The following is a 12,950-nucleotide window of genomic DNA, read 5'->3' on the forward strand; positions in this document are numbered from 1 at the left end:
AAAACAAGAAAAGGGGGGGGGGGGGGGGGGGGGGGGACGACCATGAAGTAGCTGAGAGGATGAAAGTATTAGGCACTAGGGAAAGGGAGGAGGAGTTTAGATGATAAGGTTGAAGAAAAAGGGAGGGAAGAAAGAGGAGGAGAGGAGCTTGTGCTGAGCCCCAGGAGGTAGTATAAACCAACCATCAGTGTATTGGAGTAGAGCAGGGGTGGCCAACCGGTCAGAGGTAAAGAGCCGAAAAATATCGATAGTCAAGCTAAAGAGCCGACAGCATGCGCCAAAAAAAGGGGCGTAATCTATTTTGACCCCTTGGGTGGGGGGTGATACAAATATGCCTCCAATAGTGCAGTGCCATATATACATATGCCCCCAATAGTGCCAGATACACATATGCCCCCCACGGTGCCAGGTATGCACCACACGGTGCCGGGTATGCCCCCACAGTGCCAAAAAGCTGCTATGCCCCCACAGTGCCACAAACTGCTATGCCCCCACAGTGCCACAAACTGCTATGCCCCCACAGTGCCACAAATTGCTATGCCCCCACAGTGCAAATTTCCCAGCAGCAGCATTCACCGTTGTTACTGCTGCTGCCAGGCGGGGAGAGGACAGTCTGGTGTCCCCCTGCAGTCCTCCTGTCATGTCACCGATGGGAGGAGAGCACAGCACACCACGCGTCTCCTTCCCCCTCACTTCCCTGTGACTGGGCCGCCCACCAATAAAAGCTCACTGGCCGGCTCCTGATTGGCTGCTGGCCCACGAGCTCTGATTGGCGGACGGCCCAGTCCCAAGGATGCACAGTAAGGGGTAGGAGAGATGCGCGATGCGTGCTCTCCTCCCCTCAGAAGGAGAAGGGATTTAGGGAACCGGCAGCAGGGGGGACTGGGACATCGGTGGGCGGCGGGCAGCAGTGGGAGCAGGAGCCGCACTTTACAAGGGGGAGAGCCGCATGAGGCTCAAGAGCCACAGGTTGGCCACCACTGGAGTAGAGGAATAGTAGGTAACTATATCATGTTCAGGGGGGCATTACGTGTACACAATTTTCTAAAGTTGGCAGCTCATTATGTTTGATTTGTAATTAATTTATATATAGTTACACTACGTTTATTATAGTATAAAACAGAGACGGTCAGATACGTAACCCTGCAGCAACAGAGGCTTTAGGTGCACTTAAATTCCATATTGCTTCATTCTTAATATTGTAGTCATTAGCAACAGTTACCAGGAAAAAAATACACAGAGGAAGATATTTACGGTGCGCTGCTATGAGATTAGCAATAATCTAAGACATTGAAGAGAAATATATTTATACATACATACACACACACACACACACACACACACACACACACCATAATGTGGGTACAACACTGCACCACTCCCTAGCATAGTCCACACAACCCAAGCCTATTACCCAGCCACTAATTGGCATTAGGAACCCTGACATTTATCAGGAAACCACAGGTGATGCTAATCAGCCAAACCATGATTCACATCAGATCTTCGGAAAACCTGGACTGGATCTAATCAGTCCTTCGGCTTCAAATCCTGATCCTGCTGTTCCATATTAACATCCTGTGAAACTGCGGCATGGAAACATGGCACGGTTGGGAGTAACCAATGCTGGTTGAATACATTAGGAAAGACTACAGTGTGCTTGGTCAATGAATAAACCAACTCAGACTCATTGTATACAGCATTTATTACGAGAACATGTAAAAACAATAGATAGATATATAAGCAGACTTGTTCTAGACCACTGCAAAATAATATGATGGTCTGTAACCTTCCAATGCATGCTGGGTAGAAGAAGTTAAGATGGCTGCCATCCTTCAGTTATCACAGTACTGTACTTTTAGAGCAGACAGCATCAGCACTGTGATAACTGAGCCAGGGTAGCCTGTCAGTCACAGTGCCCATTGTTGGCTCGATAGTCTTGGGCCGGCGGCTCGCTAATGATTGTGGATTTTTCCTGGTGGTGGTCTATGCAAGGAAACAAAAACACATATACGGTATTATGCATTTGTAACAATAACTGTAGCTAACGTTATTCTGGTGATTTTACACTAGAGGGCAGTATAAGACCAGCACAATGCATTATACTGTACAGGAGAAGAAAAAAAACTATGGGAACTAGACCTTTAAAAGGGTTGGGATCATTTGGTCTATTGCATTATGGTAGAAAGTCATTAGGTCGAATCCATTAGGTCGACATGCTAAAAGGTCGACATGATTCTAGGTCGACATGGGAAAAGGTCGACATGATTCTAGGTCGAAAGGTCATTAGTTCGACAGGTCATTAGTTCGACAAGGTCATTAGTTCGACATTGTCTATGTCGACATTCACAAGGTCGACATGGGGTTTTTCACTGTTTTTTTACCTGAATGTCAACACAGTCAACATGGACACAGTTTAAAGTGCACTGCATCCCCTTGCATCGCTCGCTATGCGTCGGGCACGGTGCCTCGCTACGCTCGGCACACTATTTTATTCTCCCACCACGCCCCAGTGGATGGTAGGGCATGAAATACCGCCTGTCGGCACATGTTGGCTCAAAAAAAGTGAAAAACTCCATGTCGACCTTGTGAATGTCGACATAGACAATGTCGAACTAATGACCTTGTCGAACTAATGACCTGTCGAACTAATGACCTGTCGAACTAGAATCATGTCGACCTTTTCCCATGTCGACCTAGAGTCATGTCGACCTTTTAGCATGTCGACCTAATGGATTCGACCTAATGACTTTCTACCATAATGCAGTAGACCAAATGACCGCATCCCCTTTAAAACGATAAACACAAGGTGTCAGAGTGAACGGTGTTATACAGAGAAATATCAGAAGTAGCTCTTGGAACATTGCTTTCCACTTGGTCTTCCATCCTTGTGGAAAGCAGCCTGGTGATCCTGATGTCAGGGGACCAGGGGGGAGATTCTCTAAGCTAAAAATGCGGTAAAAAACCCCGTTATCGGGGTTTTTACCGCATTTTGGGATGCTGTAAGCATCCCCCACCGGGTAACATCGCCAGAAAAATCTGGCAATGCCCCATAAAAGCCAATGGGCTTCTATCGCAACCCTCCGCCGCCCCCCCACATCGCCCCCCTCCCCCGTGTCCGCGCAGCACAGCGCAGTGCTGCCCGGACCTGTGACCTCCTCCTTGCACGGATCCTCTTCCGGGTGCAGGGAGGAGGAGAGCCCGGCGCAGCAGCAGCAGCGCCGGGTGTGGGAGGGAGGGTAGAGCCGCCAGGACCTGCTGGGACCCGGCGACTCTCACCGCAAAGGACAGCTCTTAACGCAAGAGCTGTCCTTTGCCTTAATTATCGCATATGTTACAGCATATGCGATAATTAAATAGGCGATGAGCGGCGGAGATTCTTAGAGAATCTCTCCCCTTGTGAGTATAAAATAAAAAAAAAAACAATTCCAAAATCCCTTACCCAAAATGCTTGTGGTCCTGAGCATTTCGGATAAGGGATTCTCAGCCTGTACAGAGCCATTGGGGACCAATAAAGAAAGATAAAGCATGCTGCAATAGTGTCAGGTTCCCTATAATCTCAGTGATCCGGAAAGCCCTTTGCAAACTGACAGAGGAACAGCGAGGCCTGTGCATCCAACCGTCTCTGGGGCTTATTTACCAAGATGGGATATCTGCTGAAGAGAGGACAGGAAACCAATCAGATTCCATCTATGATCTTCTAGAAGGTGCTCATTAAATAAGTAGATTCTGATTGGTTGCCCATAGCAACATCCTCCTGGAAATAGAACGTGTATCTTAGTAAATAAAACAAACCCGTCTGCTTCTGAGTGTGAACAGGGTACGTGTCATATGGTCGACAGCACGAAGGACGACGTGATTTTTTTTTTTTTCACTTTTTTTTGCGTCTATGTCGACATATGTCAACATGGACACTGTGTCAGTGTTCCGCTGCGCTCGGCACACTCTTCTCATCTCCCTAGTGTAGGGATGATGAACCTTTGGCAGCAAAACTGTAGCAGGGCATGCTGGGATGTGTAGTTCAACAGGTGGAAGGCAAAAAAAAATCATGTTGACCTTTTGACTGTCAACTTTCCCATTGCTGACCTAATGTAGGTCTACCTTCATATTGTTGACCTAGTGTCCATTTCAAAGACCATTTGGTCCCTATAGAGCGCCCCCACCCTAGAGAGCCCAGCTCCCCGCGACGCCCCCACCCTAGAGAGCCCAGCTCCCCCACCCTAGAGAGCCCAGCTCCCCCACCCTAGAGAGCCCAGCTCCCCGCGGCGCCCCCACCCTAGAGAGCCCAGCTCCGCACGGCGCCCCCACCCTAGAGAGCCCAGCTCCCCGCGGCGCCCCCACCCTAGAGAGCCCAGCTCCCCGCGGCGCCCCCACCTAGAGAAGCCAGATCCCCGCGGCGCCCCCACCCTAGAGAGCCCAGCTCCCCGCGGCGCCCCCACCTAGAGAAGCCAGATCCCCGCGGCGCCCCCACCCTAGAGAGCCCAGCTCCCCGTGGCGCCCCCACCCAAGAGAGCCCAGCTACCCGCGGCACCCCCACCCTAGAGAGCCCAGCTCCCCGCGGCGCCCCCACCCTAGAGAGCCCAGCTCCCCGCGGCGCCCCCACCCTAGAGAGCCCAGCTCCCCGCGGCGCCCCCACCCTAGAGAGCCCAGCTCCATACATCACTGCCATAAAAACCATGATGTAGGGGACTGGTCTCGCTATCGCGCAATTCCCTCAGCATCACATTTAAAAGGAAAACTTACTTGAAGCCACATCTAACTTAACTCCCATAAAATCATAAGTATAGATTTCGAATCCCCCTTTTCACGTCGCACATTCAGGCTGGACCCAGGTGCGGTGCTTTCAGATTAAACCCGGTCCCCATTATGCAGAGGACGACCCGGATTTAATCCTGGTTATAAACTAGGTCGAATTCCTGGGTTGGTTGCCCCAGGTTATAAGCTTTAACACCGCGACATGTGACTGACCCAGCAATAACCCGGGTCCGAGGTCCGGTGTGAAAGTGATAACTAATGTACAAAATGACACTACAGAAAGTACTGGGGTAGAACAACCTTTAGGTCCAAACGCAATAGGCTGCATGTTCAGGGGCTGGGTTGCCATTGGTGATATCGTTCACTTTGTACGCATTAGACAGTTTGTCCAGGAGCTTATCGCATAGTGGCCCTTATTCAGATCTGATCGCAGTACAAATTTGTTTGGAAAATTAGCAAAACCATGGGTACTGCAGGTGGGGCAGATGTAACATGTGCAGAGCGTTAAATTTGGGTGGGGTGTGTTGAAACTGAAATCTAAATTGCAGTGTAAAAATAATGCAGCCAGTATTTTCCCTGCACAGAAACAAAATAACTCACACAAATCCAACTCTCTCTGCACATGTTACATCTGCCCCACCTGCAGTGCACATGGTTTTGCCCATTTTCCAAACAAATTTGTACTGGGATCAGATCTGAATAAAGGCCAGTGTGTATGCACCTTAAGATCTACACCTCTATGACTGAACTACAACGCCCAGCATGCTCTGCAGCATCTAAATGCTGTTGAGGTACCATGTTCTGACAGTAAAGGTGGCACGATACCTACCAAAGAGCTAGAAATCATGAAAATCATTGCGGCAAATCACTACAAATACCAGCCAGAGAGACAGCGTTGGCGCCAGATACGCAGTACCCGAATTTGCAGCATGTTTTTCCTTCATGAAATGCACAATGACTGAAAACGGACCTAAAGCATTTTGTACAGTGCGCTCAACCACTGCAAGGTTATTTTTGGAGTGAATATGATCACGAGGCATTAAATTATAAGGCACCGTATGAAAGTTTGGCGGTCATCCAATGGGTAATAGGAGATTTGAAGAGGCCGATTAAAAGCGACTTTTTTTGTGGAAAAACAAAAAGGAAGGAATATGGGACAAAAACATCACAAGATTAAAAACAAACAAAAACATGAAAAAAAGAAAAAGGAATGAGAGAGACAGAGAGGGAACATTGATAGTAGGGGATAAACAATTACATGTAATACACATTTTGCAAATGAACACTTAAGTCATGACGCAAAAACTATTATTGTTATAAAGAGAGGACATCGAATCATGGAGAGGGGGGGAGCTTATAAAATTGAATGTCTCTTAACCATTTGAGTGCAAAGTTAATTTGTCAAGCATACATTAGTATCTCTTATATATTTGGCTACATCTGTCACTCAAAGTGTGTCTGACTCTCTAACGCTGGGTGGAGCCTCTGACTCACATGACAGAGAACCAGCCCAGTGAGACACCCTCTGCCTCCCCATGTTACCCAGAAAAGACACAGCTACTCACCAGACACACCAGGTGAGAGCCCCCCCCCCCCGATTCGCGGCACCCCCCCACGACCCCCCCTCCCACGATTCGCGGCACAACTCCCCCACGACCCCCCCTCCCACGATTCGCGGCACAACTCCCCCACGACCCCCCCTCCCACGATTCGCGGCACAACTCCCCCACGACCCCCCCTCCCACGATTCGCGGCACAACTCCCCCACGACCCCCCCTCCCACGATTCGCGGCACAACTCCCCCACGACCCCCCCTCCCACGATTCGCGGCACAACTCCCCCACGACCCCCCCTCCCGCGATTCGTGGCAAGAACCTCCCCCCCGCGATTCGCGGCCCCCAGCGACCACCCCTCCCACGATTCGCACGCTCCCCCTAACGCAATTCACGGCACCCCCCCCACACGATTTGCGGCAACCCCAACGACCACCCCCCCCCCCTCCGGCGATTCGGGGTACCCCACCCCCGCGACCCCCCTCCTCCCGCAATTCGCGGCAGCCCGCGTCCCTCCTTCCGCGAATCGCTGCAACCCCCCGCGCCCATCCCCCCACGATTCCCGGCAACCCCCCTCCCGATTCGCGGCAAACCCCCCGGCCCCGCGACCCCCCCTCCTGCGATTCGCAGCACCCACCCCCGCAATTCATGGCACACCCCTCCCCCCCACGACCCCCCTCCCGCGGACACCCCCCAGCCGCCGCGATTCACAGCAACCCCAGGATCAAATGGCACATGCAAAACACTGACACGGCTATAGTCGACGATGAAAAAGGTGGACATGAGTTTTTAACGATTTATTTTTCATTTTAAGATTGTTTTCATATTCATTCTCATGTTTCGACATGGTCACCAATGAAGTGCCACACTTATGTCAACATTTAATGTGTTGACCTTTCTGTGTTAATTTTTTCTTGTGGCAATTTTTTTCCAGTGACAACTATGTGCACGTCAACCTAGACATCATCAACCAATTCTTTGTATAATATATAACACCTGTTCTGTTTTACTGTAGGTGTTTTAAGTCAGATCTTTTACTGCTACTATTACTGTTTATGTAAATGCATTCTGAATGACCGCAACATCCTTCTACAAGAATATATAACCAACTAGGTGATTCATCGCGCCCCGTGCCCCCGCCTCCCGCAATTCGCGGACCCCCCGGGCACCCCCCCTCCCGTGATTCACGTTACCCCCCTCGCACCCCCCCTCCCGCAATTCACGCACCCTCCCACGCTTTGCGGACACCTGCGCCCCCTCCCTCCCTTGATTCACGGCACCCCCCGTGCCCCTCTTTAGCCCCCCCGTATACTCACACACCCCTATCAATACCCAGCTTCCTGCTCTCCTTAACCGTAACTTCCACCACTGGGGAGTCGCTGACGCTGTTTTGCCCACATGCCCCTTTCATGCCTCATAGCCCAGCCTCCTGCTCTCATGCACCCTAACTCCCACCCAGTAGGAGGAGACAATGACTCAGGGCCACCGTCCTGTACTCCTGTGCTGCCACGCTGGACCCTCACCCACTGGCAGAAGCTGCACAGTATCTCCCACCCTCCTCTTTAGTCCCCCTTATGCCCACACACCCCTATCACTTCCCAGCCTCCTGTTTTCCTGTGTCGTGACCTCCGCCAGTGGGGAGCCGCTGACTCAAAAACACCCTACTATACTATTGCACACACACACCTAAACAACATGCACACACAGCCCCCCCCCCCCACCTACAAATGTCACTACCATCCACACTATCAATGTACATCTTACTCTGTAACCGCTTTTTAATTAAACAAAACAATACACACCCCCTTCCACATCATATGCTCTCTATTTAACACATTTCACCTATAACTCAAGTTGCAATACAGGCATCTTACATACAATTCTAACCATCTTTCTCATATACAAATGTTCACAAATTAAGGGGGCGCAGCCCCTTACGACTATGTGAAGAGCGCCCGAGTTCATCATAATGACCTGTAATGTTTAACTTTTATAGGGAATATAATCTTTTACACATTTTTTATTTGAATTTATTTAACAAATGTCAGCGATGCTGGGATTTTTAGAGGATATTTTGCACAGCTCTCACACAGATGTTGGCACTAAAAGGGTTAAGGTGCCCACACAGAGCATTTTGGGTGTGCTATGTTCCTTTTTTTTTTACTGTTTTTCAAAAAGCACGTCGCTTTAGCACATCACACCTTGGGTGGGCACCTTTATTGTGCAGCACTGGCAGACTACCGTAACCCTATACTGTGGGGGGTGAGCACCAGATTTAGGGAAATGCTATGGTTCTGCATATTGGGAGATAGGCAGAACTTGGTTGGGTACAATTATTTAGTTGGAATCTCTACTTGAAGACAAAATAGAGCCAAAAAGAACAATTATCTAAACGGAATACAAAAATAGAAAAACAAAACCTATTTAAATACACAGATGTAGTAATAGCTAACAACTGAAATCAGTTTTATAACCTTAGTTTTGGTCTTGCGAAGAAAAGACCAGGGTAACGGCTGGAGTTTCAGAGAAATATGGCAGCGTGTACTCAGCAACTTCTGATTAAATCAGTGGTTTATGCCAATTCACTATAACCGCATACCAAACTATATTTTTAGGTTAGTACCACTTTAAAAAAAAAAAAAGTTACACTTATCCAGGACTTGCGTAGCGGAGTGAACGAGTTACCGTGTCAACAGCTGGTAGCATGGTCATCGCGGATTACACACCTGGTACAGATAGAACCATCTACAAAATAAAAAGTTAGGGTTATTATTCCTACGTAGCACTTTGGGGAAGACACATTATAAGCATCAGAGAGTGATAAAGTGGAGAGAGAGAAACTACAAAGCAACTGTCTCAAAGTCATTTTTCAAATACGCGGTTAGGAACAGATTGGCTGCTACTTTACCTCTCTCCACAACTCAGTACGCCTGCCCATGTGAGAGAAGAACAAATGCAACAGTGACAGACTTTCCTTCCCAGCCCCATACAATTGCATTGTATACAGTGACAGTGCTGGTCACCACAAACCTGTTACAGCTGCAAGTGCATTAGTGAGAAATGCATAAATAGAATGAAGCACCAATGCGATGCAGGGAGGAAGGAGTTACAGCACCAGTGCTCCCCAGACCATGCACACACCCAGCGCAGCCCGGAGTGGACCAAACTCCTCCTAGCCCTGGAACCTCCCCGGGCCCCTCCTGCAGGATCCATCGTGTAAACAACTTTTAGCTACAGTATATCTACAATGGGTGGGCAAAAGAAAATAGAAAGGGTGCTGCATTTAACCCTTCCACCCCCACTATGTACACCCCATCAGTACAGAGGAGGGGGGGAGGGGGGGGGGGGGGGGGGGGTGTAACAAGCCACCAGCTGCTATCAGCCAGATATATAATAAAACATGCACAAATAACAATAATGACATATTTGCAAGCTATAGAGGATGCATTGTCAGCATAAGGTGCATTTTGGTGCATTGCCTGCTAATCTAGCATTGTGGGAACAACAGGTACCATCCCAGCCAGGGACATGCACTGCCATATACAGCAGCAGGAGACATGTGTGGGAATAGGAGCAGCTGTGCTGACTATGCCCTGTAATAATGCCATCATTCAGCCCCCCCATACCCACAGGTCCCCTCCTGGCCCCTGACAGATGTCCCCCAGCTCTTACCTCAGCCCGGCACCCTGCCCTGCAGGACAGGGCATCTGGTGACGCCACAGCAGGAACGTGACTGCCGCCATCTTGGTGTTTATAGCAGAGAGAGGATCCCTGGCTCAGCTGCTGCCATGTGATGCTGCTGCGGCTGCTGCTGCTGGGGAAATAAAGCTTCCGGGTCTCATGACAGGAAAATAACAAAAGGCACATGATGATGGGCTGTGCTGGGGGCACCTGCCAGGGCTTGCACCACATGAGGGGCATCTGGCTGCCCTGTGGGTATCAGTGAGGGTTGCCCAACTTGCATTACCTTAAATGCTGGATTATTATAGTCTCATTATTGGTATATGCAGGCAGGCCGACAGAAGAATACACACCTGATAGCTGCACTGCATTGTACAGGCAGGGGTATGTGTCAGCAGCACACTATACCCTGCAGGCACATGTGGGTACTGCAAGGCAGGCATGTAGCATGTATGCATATATTGTATAGCACACATGCACATCTGGAACATACCATACATGTGAACTTATTGCAGACAGACTTAGCTGGCATCCCCTTCAAATGGAGTGTAGGACTAGGTTTGCGTGTTAAGGTATTGCAGAGCAGACATGCAATCCAGGTGTTTTTCGATTTACATGTGAACATATTGCAGTGTAGACATGCATCCTGCATTCCATGTGTTTTTGGATTTACATGTGAACATATTGCAGAGCAGAGTTGCAGCCTGCATTCCATGTGATTCTGGTTTCACCTGTGACCGTATTATAATTTTTTTTTACCTAAAAGCTCATTGCCAAGGGTTTTCATGCTCATTGACAGGGATTACATGCCCTTTGCCAGGAGTTACCAGGAATCCGTAACTTATACATTACCCAGTAGAACCTTCAAGCCACCGCTTGGACCGCAGTGCCATTGTTACGCCACTGGTCTCAGAGATCTACTGGATCCCATCTCCGTGCAGCTGCTGGACCCAGTGAGTTCATCTATGCTGTTGCCATCTTTGTTCCTCCCCTGGTGATTTCTTTAGCCTTCTCGGCTGTACCTGCGACCAGAGTCGGAACTAGGGATGGACATCGGAAGCCCACCATCAAATGATGGCTGGACTTCCGCCATCAAATCTTTTGATGTGATGTCACTGACCATCGCATCAAAAGAATTTGATAGAAAAAAATTAATATGATTGGTGCATACGCCCCTCAAAAATCCCTTTTATTTTGCACATGTGCAAAATTGATGACAGAAACAATAATTGGTTAAAAAAGTACAATACTAGTTTAATAAAACATACATATGTAATATATACTGTGCAGTTGCACGGGGGAAGGGATTAAGAATTATAAAAAATGGGATAATGAAAAAGCTGCGTCCAGAACTGAATTATGACACCTTATTAGCTGGCGAGTGGAAATGTGGTAGGTGGACATATATTCTGTCCTTTTTGACACTAGGACATGTAAACCTTCTTTGCAGAGTGTCCTCCAATAAGGAACCGAGGTGGTAAAGTCCTTGATTAGGATTCTCTGTGGTATGGGTTCTGCTTTGAACCAGGTGAGGGTACCTTAAAAGGTGGCGTTCCTTTAGGCGTGGGTACTCCAAGGTGTAAACAGGTGGATGGATGTCCCTGGTCTTAATTACCTCTTAAAAGGTGGCGTTCCTTTAGGCGTGGGTACTCCAAGGTATATAGAGGTAGATGGAAGTCCCGGTCTAAATTTCCTCTGGAAAAGAGATGATGCAATAATGTCTCTTCCTATGCCAAAGTGATGTCTGGATGTGCAGCAGAAATGGAAGGGGTAGGTGGCTGGGTAGCCTGGCCAACGCGTTTCACTGCTTGGGAGCAGCTTTTTCAAGGTAGCTCAAGGTAGATCTCCTCTGAGGCTCTATGAGCATCTTTCAGCTAATAAGGTGTCATAATTCAGTTCTGGACGCAGCTTTTTCATTATCCCATTTTTTATAATTCTTAATCCCTTCCCCCGTGCAACTGCACAGTATATATTACATATGTATGTTTTATTAAACTAGTATTGTACTTTTTTAACCAATTATTGTTTCTGTCATCAATTTTGCGCAATCTTCCCCCCCTTGTTTTCTTGTTACTTGTAGGGATTGACAATCCCTTTACTTTGATTGCTGCAGGCCCAACCGCTCATACAGGCGCCCCTAACAGACACCTAGGTGTCTGCCCACTTTCTTTTCTATTTTGCACATGTGCAAACATCTTCAGCACAGCCACGCATGTGCAGAAGCACTGCAGCATGGCTGGGGGCGTGACCATCGGAACTCCCATCAAACATTGGAATACCGCCATTAAATGGTAAAACCAATACCATTGATACATAAACATTGATGGTAGTGATACATCGGGATGCAATGTCCATTCCTAGGCAGAACTGCTGTGGGTGTACTAGGTGTGGCAGCTATGGGGTCTGTATGTGAGGGAGCGCTGAGTCAATACCGCTCATTACATATGCATTGCACTGGGTCTCTGCTCATTAGATATGTACAGGGTGGGACCAGCTTAGCGCTCACTGCTGCCTGGGTCGCCTGTCAGTTCAGCCAGTGGCGCCCACCACAGACACCGCTGGGTCTGCCACATATGTAGCTACACCACTGACCTGGAGGCAGAGGCCTTTAAGCCCTTTTTGCATGGCTGCCGCCTTCCCAGAGCTTTGCCTCTTCAGGAGCTTTTCGCTCCTCCTCCACCGTCAGACTGCCCCTGTATCGTACTGGCTAATATAGCCAGCTGAAGGGGGTGGGCAATGACATGGTGAGCTGTGATTGGCTGTCTGTGGCCATTTTGAAATACAAAAATGTTCGCAGTCTCTACGTCGCAAGGGGACCCGGATTATCACTGCTGCCGATGATGATGTGCGACCCTGACTACCGCCATGATGGGGAGCCTTCTAGGGGACCCTGCATCATCAGCAATGGCCATGTCTTGGTTATTCCAACTCTCCTGGAATGTCAGGGAGAGGCCCAAATGTAAA

The 12,950-nt window shown here is 48.9% G+C and overlaps 1 long non-coding RNA gene across 1 annotated transcript; it reads right to left on the reverse strand.

Annotated features, from left to right (window-relative positions):
- Positions 1-1,684: 1,684 nt before the first annotated feature.
- LOC146027184 (uncharacterized) lies at positions 1,685-10,278 on the reverse strand. Its single transcript, XR_014454714.1, has 3 exons — positions 9,978-10,278; positions 8,991-9,050; positions 1,685-1,983 (listed from the first exon to the last, which is right to left on the reverse strand). It is a non-coding gene; the product is annotated as an uncharacterized LOC146027184 (long non-coding RNA).
- Between the last annotated feature and the right edge of the window lie 2,672 nt (positions 10,279-12,950).

Source organism: Crinia signifera, chromosome 8, assembly GCF_055691185.1.
Source record: "Crinia signifera chromosome 8, ASM5569118v1, whole genome shotgun sequence".
Taxonomy (NCBI): Eukaryota; Metazoa; Chordata; class Amphibia; order Anura; family Myobatrachidae; genus Crinia; species Crinia signifera.